The sequence below is a fragment of the Ictidomys tridecemlineatus genome, chromosome 5, assembly GCF_052094955.1.
Source record: "Ictidomys tridecemlineatus isolate mIctTri1 chromosome 5, mIctTri1.hap1, whole genome shotgun sequence".
NCBI lineage: Eukaryota > Metazoa > Chordata > Mammalia > Rodentia > Sciuridae > Ictidomys > Ictidomys tridecemlineatus.
The window spans coordinates 94,330,893-94,351,958 of record NC_135481.1 but is presented as its reverse complement, the minus strand read 5'-3'; the positions used below and the strand labels follow the sequence as shown (position 1 = coordinate 94,351,958).

General features: G+C 36.9%; 1 protein-coding gene and 1 pseudogene across 17 annotated transcripts in view; one reads left to right on the top strand and one right to left on the bottom strand.

The window, feature by feature from the left end:
• Sipa1l1 (signal induced proliferation associated 1 like 1) overlaps positions 1-21,066 on the bottom strand; it is a 355,619-nt gene that overhangs the window by 206,619 nt on the left and 127,934 nt on the right. For 3 of the 17 annotated variants that reach the window (XM_078050449.1, XM_021723731.3, XM_021723735.3), the window contains one exon: positions 128-175. The exons of the other annotated variants lie outside the window; for them this stretch is intronic. The gene's annotated coding sequence lies outside the window, so the exon portion shown is untranslated. The remainder of the gene's footprint in view (positions 1-127; positions 176-21,066) is intronic. 17 annotated transcript variants of the gene reach the window in all.
• On the top strand, positions 3,640-4,376 carry LOC106144749 (regulator of microtubule dynamics protein 1 pseudogene; annotated as a pseudogene).

The window sequence follows — 21,066 nt, the reverse complement described above, 5'->3', positions numbered from 1 at the left end:
ATAATAGTTCAGTAGTAGAGCACCACTGGACTCAATCAATCCCCAGTACTGGGGGAGGAAATTCTTAATTAAAAAATTCACGATTAGTAAACCGAATCTTATAACATATAAAAAGGATTATACATACACTATAACTGAATGGATCCATCCCAGGAATGCAAGTCTGGCTTAACATCTGAAAATTGATAATAGGAAATAACATAGGAAAATATATTAATTTAATGCAAAAAATTAGTAGAATAAAGGGGGGAAAGTCACTTCATTATATACTATATTCAGAAAAAGCACAAAATTTAACACCAGTCATGTTTTTAAAAGAAAAAAACAAACCCCCAGTAAATAAGACTCAAGGGTAACTTCCCCAAACTGATAAAGGGCATCTACAAAACCTACAACTAACACTGCACTCAAAGGTAAAAGATAGGAACAAGATGAGGATGTGGATCCACTCTCAACATTTCTATTCAATGCTCTACTGGAGGTTCTAATTAATACAATATGGCAAAAAGCAAACAAAAGGAAAAAAAAGGCATCCGGACTGAAAATGAGGTTGTAAAAACAGACAGCCCATTCCAAGACCCGATGTTCTAGATTCTCACTACCCACACACACAGTCAATACCACTATCCAGTCAGAGAACTTACATTTAAAACAAGAGCTGGTATGCTTGTTGTATGGCAAATATAAAACATAGATTTCCTTCACAACATACCAATGATGAGAAGTACAAAGTTCTTACATAAAATTGACAAGGGAGAAGTGAATATATCAAGTTAAAGGCCCACAGAAGAAAATACTGGCTGAATTAAAATTTATCAACCTAAGAATATCTAACCGCATTTTCCAAATACAGACACATTTTAATCTTATCCTAATCTATCTGAATACAATTATATGGACTTTATACTGTCAGTCTCACTTCTAACATGCATAACCTTTGTTCCACATTTTAGATAACAAACAATAATCCAAGTTTCCAGCTTCAAGTACGGTTTCAAGTGAGAGTTACTTACTTTGTGATACTCTTTTTGTGGAGGGGTTAGGTTTGGTTCTTTGTTTAACACTATGTCCTTGGAGAGACTACAGTGAAGGTCTCCACAATCAACCTGGTCAATGAATTTAATTATTTCACTCATTCCTAAGAGTATCACATAAATAGAAGAAAATACATCATTCATAAACATAGCAATAGAACAAGACCTGGCATCTCCCCAAGCAGTTGTTTAATAACTATTTTTGAGTGAGGATTAAAGGAAGGGTATCATAGACATGCTTCTTTGACGGAAACTGAGTTGAAAACTGGAAAACAGTACAGAAGTAAGAAACCGCAGACCCTCCCCTGCAGGATGATAAATTCAGAAAATAACACCTACTTCCCTAAGGAGCAAAGGAAGAAATTTATCTCAGGCTTTACAAGTACATTGAAAGCCATTTCCACACCCCTTTATGGGATAAATAAGTGAAGCTAAGTAAACAGAGGCAGAGGGAAAATGCACCTCAGCACTGACCCACAATTCCTGATCACAGGGACTAACACTTCTTGACTTCCTCAAATGCTTTACTCAGAAGAATGTAGAAGAGCTAATATACAAGCTGGCCCTGAGACAATGCTTACTACCAGAGAAGAGAGATCACCGATAGCTAGAGTTTAGTTTAACATGATCTGTATCCAAGAACAGAACTCCCATCCGCCTCAATAGATGTTCACACTGTTAAACAGCTGCCACGCTCTTTCACAGACTATCTTAAATAAAAGGAACACAATGAAAATGTGGCCTGCAAAACTCACCTCTTGTTTCTTTTTCTAATAAAACATAAAGTTGATCTTTTCTGTGTTGGGAAAACATAGTTATATTGAAATTTAGACCTTCTGCACTAATAAAATCAATACCCTGTCTCTAAATTCTCTCTTGCTTCACCGTCCCTTAAAACTTAGAGCAACCCATACTTGCTCCTCCCTGTCAAATCCTTTTTGTAGCTATGCCATCATCTTGCTAGCACAAAAAAATAAATAAATAAATAAACTAATATACCACTTTTTTGTACTTCAGCCCTGGTGGTAGCCAACACTTCCAAAAGTATCCAAACAAAGACCTTGTTGTCACAAAAAAGAGTCCACTGGCTGCCTTGGTCCCTTCACCAAAAGACAGGTTTAAACACCATCAGACCACATATGGCAGAACATGCTGACAGATGTGGACTAGCAGAAAACAGATCTTTCCTCAGAACATCAGTTAGGACTTCAGTTTTGGTTTTTTTCCTGTGCTGCGGTTGGAACCCAGGGCCTCACAAATGCTAAGCACACACTCCACCACTGAGCTACACAAAAAGAAGCATTTACTGAGTTCTGTGTGTCAACCTCTGCTCAAGGTCGTGGGCCAAGGTCATGGGCATTTAACAGTGAATAAGGCAAAACCACTGGCCCTTAAGGCGCCTACATTCTCTTGGGCAAGAATACTCAAGTCCAAATGTAATACTAGTGTGGGATTAGGGTTGAGGGAGTAGCCAACAACTTTGTGTCCCAAAGTAATACAATAAATGATTACATAATTAATCTCCCTCTTTGTAATCTACTCTTGCCTAAAGTTATCCAACAGATATTCTCATTACACTTAGCATAAAACCTTAAATGCTTGAGAGGGTCTAAAAACCCCTGTATGATAACCCAGCAAATCTTTCCAACTTTTAAGGTCTTGACCCCACATGCACCGTGAATCAAATAAGAATATCAGGCAAAAATCTCCTATTTCTGTATAATTTGCTTTCATGTATGATTTTCTGAAAATGTAGCCTATAAATTCTGACTCTAGCTTCTTGCTTTTTTGTTTTTTTTTTTTTCCATAAAACATCAGAGGCCCTAGCATTTAATTCCCAGAACTACCAAAAATCAATTAATCAACCATAATTAAGTATTATGAAAAACTTAATACTATTTGAAAAATATGGTTATACTGCTTCCAGAGTACTTATTACAATTTATAGGTATATATTTACTTGCATCAATATTTCATGTCTCTTCCATTAAACCATAAGCTCCATGAAGATAAGTATAGTTTTCAATTTGGAGAAATCTAATGTCCGCAGAGCCTAGGATGATGCCTAACACATAGAAGGGGCTCAAGGGAAAAAGAAATGAACAAAAGAGGATCACCATGAATGGGAACAATGGCAGTTTAAATTTCTGAGGACTGCACCCCAAGATAGCTCAGCTTCCAAGACCCACATTTAGTTTTGCTTGAGTGTTCTGTAAGAAAGGCTTCACAGCAAAAACAAAGCCAAAGCTAAGTTTTTTGACTGCTAAAAATCAACTAGTGCTTTGCACTCCTTTTCCAATGAGTTAAAAATTTATCAGTATGGTCGAGGGCTAGGCCAAGGAAGTGCAGGAATGATGCTGGCCTTATGAGTGAGACACTATCTCCCTTTGGGATGTGATACTGCTCCAGGTACTCAGTTCCTGACCAGGACTTGGGGCAACAGTCAGTAGTACAGCCTCCAGTGATTCTGTGGTTCTCAAGAGTCAATAAACCAGCATACATTTAGGAGATTATGATTTTTAAGGGGATTAAGGCAGGATTAATGAGGATATTTTAGAGACTGCCTATCACAGCCAGATTCTAAAAAACCTTATAAACCACGGTAATAGGTAACTCAGGAACTTTCAAAAGAGGCCTTTTATTCTGAACCTTGTCTTATTTGGGTTTTGAAACTTACTGAGTCATTTCTCAGGTTGCTGTGATTCAAGCCACAGTCAAAGTTGAAGAAATCCTTGAACAGGCAGACTACCTGTATGAAAGTGGAGGCAGAGGAAAACTTTAGCAGTTGCTAACCCAATACAAGGCAAGTGGAGATGCAGGGTTCCTGTGGCTGTTGGCATGGGTATCAGGTAACATAGCTTAGCAGGACTTCAGAAGAAGAGAAAAAGCTTCTTGTGTATGAAGCCCTAAAGTATGCAATCTGCATTAGTGATGTTGGAGATTACGAAGTCATCAAGATTAAAACTGCAAATGCCTACATTTCAAGGAACATTATGAGAAAGCAATTGAAATGAAACCTGAAGATGCTATCTCAATTTACCTGATAAGTATTTGGAGCTATGCATTTGCTGAAATTCCTTGGTATCAAAGAACTGCTAAAATGCTGTTTGTACCTCCTCCTAGTTTCATCTATGAGGAGGCCTTGGGCTACTTTCACAGGGAGAACAGGTGGATTCAAACTTCTGCAGCAAAAACTTGCTTCTTTTAGGAAAGACATTCTTGAAGTTAAAAAACAAAAAGCTGGCTGCTTTCTGGTTAATGAAAGCCAAGGACTATTCAGTACACATGGAGGAAGATAAACAAATACAGAGAGAAGCTGCTCAGTTGCTTACAGGTTTGTGAAAAAAAAAAATGAGACCTTTTCAGAGAAGAAAATGCATGAAATAACCAGTAAACTTTGCCTTTTTATTTAATTATAAAGATAATATATTAATCATAACTTTATGGCTTTTTCTCAGGTCTTTCAACTTCTTGACCATTTTAACAGAATAAATACACAAAATTCTAGATTTCTTCACAAACAACAAGGTAAAAGACATAATTGCCATATTGTCAACAGAGTGGTAGCAATAAATTTCCATGGCTTAGAAAGATTATTGTGAATCTTGATGCAAAATGATATGGGATTTCTAAATATTGGTCACATGACATCAGGAGGAGAGTATATTAAGAAAAGAAAGTTTAATGGAAGCAGCAGCATATAGGTAATGGATTTTCAAGTTGATTTGATTCAAAGTGGAGATCTTCCAGAGAAGTACAGTGAAAGTGAAGTGATGTGTAGGGCTCTTGGTGTAGTTAAGTAGTGTATCTTGAAGACAACCTGAATGGAAGAACTTTCATCAGAAAAGGACTGAAAATGGAGTGGCTTCCTTTTTTAAATATGTGGTCTTACACGCAACTGAATTTGTCACTGAATAAAGCCCACATTTTAATCCCTAATAAGTTGAAAGGTATAATAGTTAAGGGTGAAATGGAAATTAAGATGTTTTAAATAGAGAAGACAATGCTACTTAAATGACAGTGGAGAGTTACCACTGGAAAAAAACCTTAATTTTTGTAAAATGAGCTTCTTCAATGTCATTTATATAAATTTGAGACTGGGTATACATGAATTCCCCCCCCCAAAAAAATTGAGAATTATAATGTAGTAAGTAAACTGTGCATATGTGTTGTTTACCATGTAGGTTTTCAAACACAAAAAGTAGTGAATTCTGTATGCCCATCTGACATTAAACAACTGTTACTCACATTTGTGTGTGTATGTCTGAGTGTGTGTGCGCATGCACCAAGACTGACTCATTATTTAAACAGCCAGCCACCAAAAGAACTTAATAAAAATTTGAAAGATTATAAATTTTAACCACACTAATTTAAATAAGCAAATTTTTCATTATTAGAAATAGTCACCATCATTCCTACTGAACTATTAATTAAAAATGTACTATACATGTACACTATTAGATAGCTAATACTCAAAACCATCTTTTTAAGGAATTTTATTTTATTTATTTATTTTTTTAGTGCTGAAGATTAAACCCATGTCCTAGAGTTATGTAAGGCAGGTACTCTACCACTGAGCCACATTTCCAATCCTTTCATGTATTTTGAGACAGAGTCTCACTAAGTTGCTCAGGCTGGCCTCAAACTTGTGGTCCTCCTGCCTCAGCCTCATGAGCAGAGAGAATTACAGGAAGGTGCCACTATACCTAATGAAAATTCTTTATTTATAGATTTAGCAATAAAATTATGATAAAATGACTATAACAAGTATTGTTTTGTTTAAATAAGCGTGCAAAAATTTATAAATGCCTCCACAAATATTTCAAACAATGTTACTGTATGATATTTCTATGCTAGTTAGCACAGTGTGATAATCTTGGAGATGTCCCAATGATTACTTGTATAATACAAAAATATTCACAATAGCCTCCTGCAGGAAGCACATCAATTACTATACTAATGTGGACAATATATCCTTTCATAAACAAAATGCACATAAGAATCCCATATTTTTTGAAAAGATACTTGTTTTGATATTTAAAAAAAAATACAGAAACAGTGAGGTCACAAAATAGTATTTAATTCTGTATTGCTGAAAATACCAAAAGACATAATGTTAAACACTTACATTAGGAGTATCAGTCTCAAAGAAACTTACATACAGGTGTTGGTGAAGATGATAATCATTAAAACTGTCAAGAAAAATAGTGTCCAGAAATAAAAAGAGGTTTTCCTACATACAAATGAATGCTTATTTTACATTTTAAATCATGAGAAAAAAAATAATGCCTTTCAGGTTTTTGATTTTTTAATGAAGTCAAAGTAATTCAAGTATTTAAGTTTGCTATTTTGTTTCAATTTTCAACAAAATTTTAGGCAATGATTCAAATTTATCAGTACAAGCTGGCTATATGCTTGCTTTTCTGATTAAAAATTTAGCAATAAACTTTTCCCCAACCCCACCTTTGCCCTATCAACTTTCCTGTTGGCCACATTCTATACAAATCTTAAATGGGGCTTGAAAGAAAACTCTGTGTTTTGATAACTAATTATGCACTTGCATAAATGAACAACTTTAAGTTAGATGATTTCATAAGATGAGTTCCAGCCCCAGGAAAGAGCTGCCGCTAATCTCATTTTCTCATCTTTGGGGTTAACATTTATAGTGTCCCCTGAGGGAAATTCCTGTCTCAACTAAATAAATGAAGAATCTATCAATGCAATAGTCTTATCACCTTAAAATTAGCCTGTCAAGATTATCTTCCCATGTTCTCTAACCTTTTATAGTTAAAATGGAAAATATCCAATAAAACTAGTATATACAAATCAGATTCTAGTCTATAATGAATAATTTCTCATCCTGTCACAAATTTACTGGGAATAATGAGTACTGATCAAAGAAACTAACATATGGTCTAAAGTCTGGGTCCCAGATTATAAGAACATTGGCTTCATCTAGCCTCAAGTGCACATTGCCTTTCAGAGTCTAAAATAGCCATAAGAATTATAAGAGTCTATCAGACCCCCAAGTCACAAATGCACCAGAGGTCAGTTTTCTAAAGGCAATGTCTATTTTTAAATGAATATAAGTTGGTTTCTAAATTTGATCTGCATTTAAATTATCATCTGTGAGGAATGTCTGGCTGGAGCAGTTTTAAGCTGCTTAAGGAAGGTCCAAACAAAGTTCATTTTATGTGCAACAGACAAAGCTTGCTCTTAGCAACTAGTGTCTTCCAAAAGTCAAGGAGCAGCAGCTGGGAAAAGAGTGCCATCCTGCAGCTAAGGGGCTCTGGAATTTACTTCTTCACATAAGTGATAAAAGCAGGCCATTCTTTACTTTATGGTGACTTAGGAAAACCAATTTCCAATCGCTCAGAACAACAGAATGAAGTAATAGAGCATATTTTCAATGGTGAACAGAGCATAGGGACACCACCCCTAAGAAGATGCCAATAGAAATCTATTTAAGCTTCCTCACAGTACATTTATCTTCAGAAAATACAAGTTCACAGGGTTACATTTACCAAAATAGTCTTATTGACAATAAAGGAGGAGCTTTCTTTTGAACTTTGTATTCAGAAACAAGAAGATAAAAGAAAACCACAAAATTCCTATTATAGCATCTATTAAACAACTGTGGCATGGGCTAGGGATGTGGCTCAAGCGGTAGCGCGCTCACCTGGCATGTGTGGGGTGCTGGATTTGATCCTCAGCACCACATAAAAATAAAATAAAGATGTTGTATCCACCAAAAACTAAAAAAATATATTAAAAAATTGTTTGTATCTCTCTCTCTCTCTCTCTCTCTCTCTCTCTCTCTCTCTCTCTCTCTCTCTCTAATAAATAAATATGGCATGAACTGGTGATAATTTTGTAAATTTTTACCATGCTCAATTTGGAGGAAGCCTCAAGTCACTGAGAACTTTCAAGGACTTTTTAAAAAAATTATCCTTCAAAGGTACTGCAGCGGCTCTGTACTACTACCACTAAGGAATAAGTAGCTCCACTACTTCAGCAACGGTGTCTTATTGATTTTAATATCCACATTAGGAGAACCACCACCAAGACACAGGTGAAAAGCTAAAACAAATCACCTTTGGATAAAAATCTATAAATAGAAATACATAAATTACATACTTCCATAAGCCAAGATAACAGTAATTTAGTTAAACCCATTTAAGTAAACTATTAATAATCAATAATGAAGGCAAAAATAACAGGTGTATCCATGTGTTTATGCCACCAACAAAGCTTATTTCCTTTCATCAGCTTTTGATTCTGGCCAGTCCACTGGTCAAAGATAAACTAATACTATGTAGCAGAGAAGGCAGCAAATCCAAATATTTCACTTTCTAGATATCTGAAAGATATGATTTTTAATACCATCTTTTAAAATAAATCTGATTTTAAGAGTTGAAGAGATCACGAAAAATGAAAGCACAGCATCTGAACTAAAGCCTTGATTCCATCCTGCCTCACTCACTCACCTATTCACAACACTGAGTGATCTATGTGCTGCCCAATATGCACACCCCTCCAGTGCCTACACAAACTCCAGTTCGTCTACAGGAAGCAAGACACCTAACCGAAAAACTCCCTCTCACAGCTTGACCCACAAGACTATGATCTGGCCAATGAGAAACAAGCAGATGTGTCTTGAGAAAGCAGCAGAAAGGCTGCTTAAAGGGAACTGACTATTCAGAATTTCATAAATTTTTCTCCTTTCTTCCACTTGTTGGAAACAGTGATGCCCCAGTAGCCATTCTATACAGTCAGCTTAAGGCTGCATGTCTGAAACTCAAGAGGCAAATATAAACAGTATTTCTTTAGTGTTGTCAAACCCAGAGAATTCATGGCCAAAGATCCTGGCACTGTGGGGGCTCTGATGCTGTTTCTGCCTAGTTGTTACTGTCAATAACCCAGTGTCTCAAATGCATAAATATAAACAAGTTTATAAAGACTCTGAAAGAACAGAGCTAAAGGAACATTCTTAAACTTCAATAAAGAGAACTGAATGTTTCAAGGGAAGCAACAAAGTTTAAGAACCAAACTCCCCTTCTCTGTTCAAACCCTCAATCCATCCCTTCAGCACATACACACTGAGGACCAGGTGTACATGTGTATCTGCCTCTCCACCACCCTGGAAAAACTTAAAGGCAAAGACTGCTCTTGTTTACTTCTGCAGCTCACAAACCCAGCACAAATCAGCTACTCAAGTGTTAAATGAAAAACTTGAAGTAAACGAAGCTCCTAATTTAAGAATCTTCCGATGACAGATAACTGTACAGGCTGGAAGTCTGTCATGGTACCTACATGTAGTCCAGCTCACTCAGTGTAACAAAACACATGGAAACTGCTGAGCGGAAGTGCCTCACTCTTTACCTCCAGGGCCTAAAGACCTCACTGCCTCATCAAGGACTGGGTAAGGTGGAAGCGGATTCTAGAGAGCTCTTGTCTTCTTTTCTCCTCTTTCTACTCACCCCTGCAGAGATGCCAAGAAGAGCTCTGCTACATAGAGAAAAGCAATTACAATGCAACGTGAAGATGGCATATAAATGCATGCTTCCTCTGTAGGGGCAGGCACAGCTGCAGTGCCAGGCATGGACCATCTCATTACCTCATTTACTCCACACCATCGCTGCTGAGCTTCCTTTCTGACATGCAGTAAACAGTGTAATAAGAATTGTAATGCAAAAAAAAGAGTACATATATAAAGGCATGAATTGGCGTGAACATACTCTAAATACAAAGATATGAAAAATTGTACTCTATATGTGTAATAAGAATTGTAATGCATTCCACTGTCATGTATTTAAAAAAATAAATAAAATCAATAAAACTAAAAAAAAAAAAAAAAAAAAAGCAGAGGCAGAGGACATACCACGCCACTAGGCCAGGCAGGAGGCAGGGAGCAGGGAGGCAAGAGCACCTGCACAATGAGAAAGGCTGAGCAGAGGAGACAGAACCTGAATGGGCAACATCATTCTTCCAGGGTGGAGGGGACAGGCAGAACTCACCAGGCCCCTGACACTGGATCAGTGAGCACAGCTGCCCAGGGCACATCTGAACATGTGAGTGGTGGAGTGTTCAAGAGCTCTGTCTGAAGGATGGGCTGTATGAGAAGGACAGACCTGGTGGTTTCTCATAAATGCTCCCACAAGCTGTACCTCTGGGAGATGCATGAAAGGATTTCTTAATCTGGAGCACACAGTAATTATTTAACACATAGTATTTTAAACCCAGATCATTAATACTGACCATTTATTAGAAAGTATTAAAAATACATTAATAATTTTACAAAAGCATAGAAATGAACGGAACAAAAAAAACTGCTGAAATACTTCTTTAAAATATCCCTAAATAACATACTTCCCTCTAAATTTTGGAAAGATGGTTAGGCAGATTCATGACTTACAAAATAAATTTTGTATGTGATGGCAGAGAGTCAACTTTTCAAATTTTCAAATTTCCACTCTTCTTTAGTAATAGAAATAAGATTTTATTTAGGCTGGCAATGTGCCCAATGAAACACCACACTTGAGCCTCGCTTGAAAACAGCATTGACCAAGGAGTTTCAAGTGGAAGTCAATGGGTGGAGATCCCACAAAGTCCCTTTCGCCCCTTTCCTTCCCCTCCTATTGCAGACATCTTGTCTGTAGTTCCAATAGTGTCCTGTGGTTTGGAGAACACAGAACTCTCACCTGGGATGTGAACGTCCGAGGGTGCCTGAGTCCCTTCTTGAAGACTCTAGAACCACCACCCAATAGGCAGTTAATATGAGAAAATCAAGCCCTGTGTAATCAGATACCTGTTTCTGCTAGGCAAACACAAACTTAACTGTAGATGCTAGAGCATATTAAAGTACACAGGGTAAGATATGGCAAATAGCAGCATCAAATACATTAATGGTATGAAAATATATTTCATGATTCACTATCTTTTTCTAAGCAACACATCATTTTATGATTATTAAACATCCTTTGTAATGAATATAAATGTTTTCCAATATTTTCTGTGGGCACAACAGATATCTAGTTCTTGAAACATCTACTCTGCACACTAAACTAAGGAGAATGAGAGGCTAGGCAGAAAGAAACCTGGGAAGTTGGCATACAGGCAGTATGTAGAAGGTACTGGAAAACTAAACAACATCAACACAATGAACACAAGCTCTTTACAGAAAGCTTCGTGTTGTACAAGCCAGGTGAACTATAGGTAACAGTCAATTTGGGGAATCATAATCTACACTAGTCTCTGGTTGCCACTGCCTACCATCACAGAATCACACAAATTTAAATGTAATGCACTTGATACCAGCTTTATTTTTAAAAGGAATAGTTGCTTTGTAGCTACTCTCAACTGATACAGATTTTTACTTGGTTTCCGTGGGAATGTTATTGTATTCCTTTCTCTACCTCTTAACCACAAAACAGTCATGCCCACCATGAACATAATAATTTCCCAGGGTTGGGATGCATTGGGGAGGAGAACGCCAACTCTGAGCAGGATCAGTCACTTACTGCAGGAAAGCAAAGTCAGGATCACCTCCTCTGCTTTAATTTAATTCATTGTACAGGTTTTGTTTAAAGCTAGAAACAAAATCCAAATATAGATGCTTAAAAAATAATTCTACTTCCATTTTTTATCTCTGTTCACTTTTTTAAAAGCGATGATTCCTTTCTATTTCAAATATTGTTGGCTGAACTAACAACAAGCCTACCATCAAGTCACTACCACCTAACAACCATGGAAGTCCTACTGTGTAGTAAACATTACATGAACATCAGTTTTCTTTATAGAAAGTGGTAAACTGAAATGTACATAATGCCCAAATTCAAGCCTGGATTATAACAATTACCAATTGTAGGTGAAACTTTGGGCAGACTAATTTGCTGCTCTCTGGCTTTAGTTCCTAAAATTATGAATGAAAGTAATGCTATTGTTCCCCTTCTAGCATTATTGAAAAAAAAAGTGCTAATGTACATAAAGACCCCAGCAAAACGTTTGACACAAAATAGGTATTTTGTAGCTATTAATATGATAATTACCAAAAAGTTTTAAAACATTTAAGTAACTAGAATACTTATTTGATAATCAAAAATGAAGTAAAAGAGAAAGTTAAAAGCATCATAAAGAGAGACATCATAAAAGCATCATAAAGGGTGGGAGTTGAGCAAACTGTAAATAAGAGTACTTTCAGTTCATACCTGAGATACCTGGCCATTTCATCACCCATTCTTAAAGCCTTAAGACACAACAGAGACAATACCTTCTATATGTCGGTTTCTAAGGCTTGAGGAATACAGAAAATGAAGACATGGTCTTCTGCTCTCAAGGAACTCACAGCTCCCTAAGTAGATAAATTTAGCACATACTAGGCAAAAGACAGGTAAGCACCACACAGAGTGCTATGGAATGCAGAGGTGGGGCATACAGCCCAATCCATGGTGTGAGAGGGAAGGAACAATCTTCTCTAGAGTACAATCTTAGAGAATAAGAAGGTAGTGAGGCAGGCAGTGAAAGGGAACAGTACAAGAACCTCGAGATAAGAGTGCAGTGTATTCGAAACACCAAGTTCAAAGCAGGGAACAGTAGATGATATAGATGCCCAGAATGGTAAGCTTTCCATTACAGGGGTTGAAGGCCACATGGATAATACTGGACTTTCTTCCACAGGCTGTGAGGATCCCTGAAGACATTTTAAGGAGGAGGGTGACATGGATAGACATCCCTTTTATATAAAAGCCCTGATGGTGACATAGTAAAAGAACTGGGTATTAAGGTGGTACGGAATGGTAAACCAGTAGCCCAGGAAAGCAAAAATAAGGGTATGGAAATAGAATTCACATTTTAAACTCCTTTTAGCTACTAAAAGATTTTTCAAAGGAATTAAAATTAAGCTAGGTCTTCTTGAGTTTTATGTAGGTTTTGGACATAAGCAATTTCCCAATAATTATCAATGGTTTCAGAAGAAGTCATTGGTTTGACTTTAAATTCTCACAGTGCCTGATTCAACATTACCCACAACATTGTGAATGAATAGTGAATTGGGAGATACTGCAACATGCAATTTTACCCTAAAATCCCACAGAGCACGTTCCCTACTACTAACTTCACACCCAAATTCTTCTACTTATAATCAACTGTAATTCATATGAAGAAAAACTGAACCCCAAATACTTCCCACTTGTTTGTGTGATGAGCATAAACTACCATCTAAAACAAGTATTTAGATTTAGGTAAAAAATAAAATTCTTAATAGCCCTCAAATTACAAACACTTTTAAGACTTTTCCTCCCAAAGACTTCCGTATGTCCTTGGCCTACAATTTTAAAGTCACTTAGCAAAAAGAAAGCAAAACAGCTCTGTGGGATCATAAAAGGACCTTATCTGTGCTTGGCTGACAGCTGAAATGTTCTCAAAGGGAAGAATACCACACAAGTTGTTTGGATGACTCTTACTTGGCTGCTACCTACATATTCACCAAGAAAAATGTGTATAAACATCAACATGCAGGCACAAATATCCATCTGCACAGGATGTTAGTACTGCTCCTCAATTCCTGAAGGGTCCTATTCTCTTTTAGAAGTATAAAATCTGCTTTAAGCAGGAGAAAAGATGGAGAAGCAGCAGCCATCTCTTTTGAACCCAAACAAGAAATCCTCTCTCCATAAGATCATTTGGGAAGTTTAAGAGGTTAAATGCACTTCTAAATGAACTCTAAATCATTGCTATGAAAAAACATAGCACATTTTTCTCTTCTTGAACCCAATCTATTTAAGTCTTCCTTTGGATTCAGTCTTCTGTCACTGGGTTGAGACTCATCTTGGCCTCAATGCTATTGAAGGAGATGCTCTTGGGGAAAGCGTGACAAGAAAAGGTAGTTACTAATGTCAAGTTGATGTAGGTGTACGGACATTGGCAAGAGAAGTGTTCTGATGCTGTAACAACTCCTGAACTCACACCAATCCCATTCTTTCTTTGGTTTAAAGAAACTGGAATTTTGCAGGTTCTACATACCTGGTCAAAATATCCTTTGATTTGATTTTAAAAAAAATGCAGAGTTAATTTTTAGAATTTAATTTGGTCTACCCAATTCCCTCTCTCCAAAAATTTTACCCCATTCAACTGTTTAGTTTTTTGTTTCTTTGTTTTCTGGCAGTGTTCGGGATCAAACCCAGGGCCTCGCACATGCCAGGCAAGCTCTCTACCACTGAGCTATATATCCTCAGCCCTCAACTGGGGGGGCCTTATGACTAAATATTTAAGAGCAAGTTTTCTAACTCCAAGCACTTGACGCTTTTGTGCCTTTTACTCTCCTGTATACCAGGCCAGGCTCACGGGTTCTCATGAGGGCGTCACGAGGCAACCTATGAAAGGCACTCAGCATAGAGAGTGGCACAGTGCTCTATCAATGGTCTCAACTGTTATTAGCTGAATTAAGAAAAGCACAGCCAACACCAGAAAAACAAACTAATTACCACTATGTCAAATCTATACGGGGCACCACAGGATTTTCAGTTTCCATCTTTATACTTTACTATCATTTTCTGTCATTTAAATGCCAAGTAAGTTATTCTTAATTACCTTATGCTTCCTAATTTTCTATTCCTATATCCTTCTGTGACTCCATTAACATGGCCTCCTAGGGTGAAGTGAATTTCAAGGGATTTATGATCACCTACACTTGGTTCCCCTTCACTAAATTTTTAATGGTTTTCTACTGATAAACAGTAACCTAAAATAAATTAATTTCTAGACCATGTTGTTGTTGCCATTAGGAATTCACTGAACTATATTTGTTTTTCACCAGCTGTCTGGATAATTATATTTAGTTCACTTTTTAAAAGTCAGTAGAAAATGAATATGTTCATCATTAGGCTCTCTTTTCTTGGATTTCCCTATATTCTCTAATTCCCCTTAAAGCTTACGCAAGGCGTTCAGAGTGAAGACAAATCCACTCACATCTCAGAGGCAACTCAATAATTAGATACCAAGGGCTTAAAATCAGACAATTCTTAATGTTACAAGCAACAAGAACCATAACATAAAAAACAGTAAATGACTAAAGACATTCCACATCTAAAATCAAATACTACTAAATGCAAATTTCCATATGGCTGCAAAATGCTTACCTTAAATTGTCCCTTTATGGGGGACAGGGAAGAAAAGAGCTTATTGTCATTTTAACACAGAAATTCTACAAGGATTCCTCTACTTTGTGCATATATTTTATACAATGCAAATCAATTCAGCCAAGGCAATATTACTACTTTTTTTAAGAGTCTAAGAGAAACAATTGTCCACAGAATATCTATTATCTAAGGATTTAGGCAACTTGCCCAAAACACTACTCTGAATTTTGTGTTTAAAACAGTAGAGAACTGGGCTGGGGATGTGGCTCAGTGGTAGAGTACTCGCCTAGCACGTGCAAGACCCTGGGTTCGATCCTCAGCAACACATAAAAATAAATAAAAATGAATGTATTGTGTACAACTACAACTAAAAAATAAAGTATTAAAAAAAAAAAAACAGAAGAGAACTTGTTCCAGAGTAGGACGAAGGAAGAATAGACTATACAGTCTCTCCCCAGAATGCAGCCGTAATACCCTGACAGAGTTCATGAAATAGCTGTCTGAGGGTTCTGCAAAGTAGGGGCAACAGGCTGATTACAGAAGGAGACTGAAACTCAAAGCGCCACTGCACAGGCAAACCATTTTTCCATTGTCTCCTGTACAATCCTGCAGCCTAATCTAAGGAAGCCCAACACCTAGAAGTGAGGACAAGGGAGCAAAACTTTGTGTAGAGCTGGAGGAGCTGGAAAGAAGATTCCTCAACTGGGACAGAGCAGTTCCCCAATTTTTCTTTTTCTCCAATCTATTATTTCCCAACAAAGGCAATGTTAAAGTGGTGGAAGGCAGCAAGAACCATGTCATGGAGAAATTCCAAAGAAAAGGAACCTTTCTCTTTGATCAGAGAAGCATTATGATTCCAAAACACAGGAGCAAACATTGTTGATTTTCTCCTCTGTCTTCCTGCCTCTTGGCCCAGAATAGCAGCAGTCAAAGGAAATGCACTGGCCCATTTTAAAGTCTCATCTTAAAGCCCCATCTTTGTGGCTAGAGAACTATCGAGGGGAACCCCAGAGAAACAGGAAGTACTGAAGAAATCAACCCACAAAAATATAATCAACTGACTTTTGGGAAAATTGCAAAGGTAATTCAATGAAGAAAAATCATCTTTATAAGTGGTGATAGAACAACAGGACATCCATATGTGAAAAAGGAACTTTGACCTAAACCTTAAGACTTACACAAATATTAATTCAAAATAAATTAAATATATTTAAACATAAAATATGAAACTTTTTAAAGAAAATCTTTATAACCTGCAATAATTCAGAGTTCCTAGACATTGATACAAAGCATGAGTTAAAAAAAAAACAGAAAAGATAAATCATGCTTCTTCAAAATTAAAAAATCCTGCTCTGAGAAAGACACTATTAAGATAATGAAAAAATAAGAATGTAGACAGGAAAGGTATTTGCAAGTCACATAGGCAAGAAAGCACTTGTATCCAAGTTTAACAAAAAAAAAAAAAAAAAAACCCTCTGAAAATTCTACCAAAAACCAAAACAGCCCAATTAAAAAGCAGCAAAAAACCTAAACTGACTCTGTGTCCTGTAGGATACACAAACAGTAAGAACATGAAAAACTGTTCAACATCATTAGCCATTAGAGAAATGCAGATGAAAACCACAATAACATGCCATTACACAACTACTAGGATGGCTGACACCGACAACACCTCAGCAACACCACAAATTGACAAGGATGCCCAAACCTCTGAGTCTCCTACACTGCTGATGGGAAAGCAAGATGGCCCAGCTTTTCTGAAAATGGTTCAAAAGTTCCTTTAAGAAGTTAAATGTAGCTGGGCACAGTGGTTCATGCCTATAGTCCCAGCTCCTGGGGGAAGTTGAGGCAGGAGGATCCTCTGATCCCAGGAATTTGGGGCCAGCCTGGGCAACCTAGCAAGACCGCATCTCAAAAAAAAAAAAAATGTATCTACCACATAATTCAGGGATTCCCTTCACAGGTAATTATCCAAGAGAAAGGAAATCATACCTCCACATAAAGACTTGTACACAAGCTTTTATGCTAAGTATATTTCTAATTCTCAAAAATTAGGGCAACCCACAAGTCCTTAAATGGGACAATGGATAAATATGCTGTCGTATTCATACAATGGGATCTACTCAGCAATTAAGAGGAACCAACTATCTAACACATACCAAATTAAATGAATCTCAAAGGCATTATACTGAGTGAAAGAAATCAGCTTCTGAAAATGCTCCACTCTGGGCTTTCACAGAAATGACATCCTCCCAAAGAGAAAACTACAGGGATGGAGAATAGATCAATGGTTGCTCAAAGGGAGAAAGGAGGAGGTGTAACAACAGGCAATTTTTGAAAGGTGGAGCAGTCCTGGGGGTATTTACCAATCCATACATGTAACATTGACCTATACACCAAAAAAGCCAATTTTGCTTTAATTTTTTAAATTAACAACATGAAATATTTCAAATTTATAATAACTTTTTATAAAATATTTTACAAGATACCACTGAATCATTCCTTTACAAAGTTAACTGCTCAAAGATGATTGTTTAATAGCAAGAATGCCAACGCTCAACAGCATTCAACAGTTCTAGTCAGAGATGCTGATGTCACCCAGCAGATGAAGCATCAGGAAAACAGATGCATAAGCTCAGAGTCATCCAGAGTCGGCCCAGTACAAGCCCCATCTCCATCCCAAGGGCTGTCCACACCTCCTCCGGTTCCTCAACAGGAAGCACCCCGTACACATTTGTTTTAAAATTTGAAAATTATGTATACAAAAGGAAAAGGGCCAGGAAAGCACTCTACTGGGACTGCCTGCACTTTGTCATCACACCATCACAACTGCAGTGCTCTCACAATGTGCCAGAAACTGGCCCCACTCTCTAAACCCTGGTTAGAACTGACATTTCCTTGACCCTGTGAGCAAAGGGGAGGAACAGCTCTCAGCTGCACTGTTAGACCAAAATGATCCCACCCAGGTTCAAAACACAGAATTGTTTTCTAAGACACATGGCTGCACTCTCTATGTCAAAATACTGATAGTCTCTCTTACAGCATTTTTTTTTATTTTTCAAAGAAAAACAATAACAACTACTAAAAGGGAAAGATGGACACTGCCCTCATCCCACTTTCACTAATTTGACTTCTCCTTTTTCAAGTATATCCCACATACTTAGCACTGCCCATTCAACTGCAGAAAACAGTCACAAATGTGTTACTTTGAAAATGACTTTTTTTAAATAAAAGTTTTATTTTAACAGAGCAGTTAGAGATAATTTTTTAAAAGTTTTTTCCCTGTTTTTCAAAGATTCCCAATACTGAAATATTGAGCTACATGAAGAATTCTGCTTATATTCCTGACATATTTATATATATATGTGTGTATATGTACATATATACACATACACACATAATATATATATATATAAAATATATACTAAGTTAAATGTAGTTAAATGGAATAAGTCAGTATATATAATATATATAATGTATAAATATATATACATACACACATACATACATACACACAACATATATATAATGACTATGATTATCATGCTCATTTTCTAAAATGTATTTTTTGTTTTTATAATATTTATTTTTTTGTAGGTGTACACAATAACTTTTACTTATTTTTATGTGGTGCTGAGGATCAAATCCAGTACTTCACACATGCAAGGCAAGCGCTCTACCACTGAGCTACAACTCCAGCCCCCTATCATGCTTATTTTTAACACTATTATGGAAATTCTACTTTGTGAGGACATCATCTAATTTCTCAACATTACCACCAAAAATGGGAGTGGAGAAATAAAATACACTAAGCTTTCAGGTAACAGCGTTCTCACCAATTAGTACAAACATAATTTTGTCATGCCTGTAAGAAGGGGCTGGTATCTTTGGATGGGAAAGACTGCTTCTTGGTGCATTTAATTTGCTAGAGAACAAGGAACAAGGACAGGTGAGCCTTTAACAAGCTTGCTTGGATGACAGAATCCAACCACAAAGCATAAGCTATGCCGTTCTTTAGAGTGGTACTTCTTAGGATCCTATTAGACATATATTTAAAATAACAACCCGGCTGGCATTCATGCACAGGTCATGCTGTATGGTGCTAGGAGTCTAAAGGGAAAGAAGATGTCAAGTGATGCCATTTCTGAGAGTTTTTCCTCTCTCAACCTAACATGCTCTTGCTTCTATTCGTCTTAGTGGCCAGAAAAGGCACTCTACATTCGAGATAAAAGAATACACACAGAGCCACACTGATGCACACAATTTTCCTCAGAAAACTCATTCATTATACATAACTTAGAACCTGAAATGTAAGGGTTTTGTTGTTTTTGTTCTTCTTCCAGGTTGAAATATATCAGCAATGCCTACTGGCAAAAATGCAAGTTAGAAAATGAGGACTCAAATGTAAGTATAAAGCCAAGTGAAGAAAGGAAAAGCTGGATGCCATTATGTGAAGGCTGCTAATGCCAAGGGAAGAGACTCAAGCGGCACCCAGTTACTGATAATGAGGAATGATCAGCAGCTGCAGCATGGCAAAAAGCACCTCCTGAAGAGTCAAAGGGTTGGACTTAGTGACTCCACAGATTCCCCCAACACTCCTAAACAATTCTCTTTCTACAATTCTAATGCAGGACTGAGATTCTTTTTTAGTGAGCACCTATAAGGTTTTGTGTTCTTCACCACCCTTGCATGGTGCCTGGACCTAAGAGATAATGAATGATTGATGAGTGGAATGAACAAAAAAATAAATAAAAATATAAAAAGAAAATGAACTACAGGAAAGGAAGGTGACTTCCATTAAGGGTTATCAAATAAGTGCCCTTGACTACCGGCATAATCTCCTCTACTTTGGAGGACTTTTGTAACCAACATGGTAATTTCACAAAGAGAACTGAATTTTCTTAGGCAAAGTTTACTTTCCAGTGAACTTCATGGTAGATCATAGCTTGCCATGGGAGAAGTCTCAGCTCTGCCAAATTTTTACAGTTCATTTGTGTTTGCATTATCAACATTATCTTCAACCTATGTTCCTCTGCAAGAATCTTTTTTTGATTTGTTCTAATTAGTTATACATGATAGTAGAATGTATCTGCAGGAATCTTTTAAAGCAAGTGTCCAGTGCTGCTTTAATTAAAATCAGTTAACACAATTTATAAGTACGAGGAGCATGGATGGGTAGTTATGTAAGCAGCATGCCACAACAGGCTGAAAGGAAATGTGGGACCATCTGCACTGTGGAGTCCCACATACTCCCAAGGTAACAGTGTTCCAAATGGGGCATGTGACTTTTTTTTTTTATGACAGTGGAATGAATTACAATTCTTATTACACATATAGAGCCCAATTTTTCATATCTCTGGTTTTATACAAAGTATATTCACACCAATTTGTGTCTTCATACACAGAGGCATGTGACTTATGACAGAGGTCCCAAGCAATCCCTGCTTCAGTTCCAATATTAAATATAGACAGTCCCTGACTTACTTAATAAGAGTTGAACTTATGATTTTTTCAATTTACAATGGTGCAAAAGTGATTAAAATTCAGTAGAAACTGTACTTTCAGTGTTGATCTTTTCCCAAGCTAGTGGTAAACGGTACAGTACTCCTGTCATTTGGGGCAGTGGCAGTCAGTCACATAAACAACTGTTACTCTGCTGTGTCATGGAAGTATCATGTTTATTCAGGAAATTGGGTGTATTAAGTACATTTCTGACTTAAGACATTTTCAACTTACTATGAGTTTATCAGGATGCAACTCCATTGTAAGTTGAGGAGCGCCAGTGCTAGCAAATTTTTACTTATTTCTCAGAACAGCTTACTGACATTTCTAATAATTTCTTCCTTTACTCTGCTAAATGCACTCATTTTGGAAAACATAGATCTAAGTTACTTCTG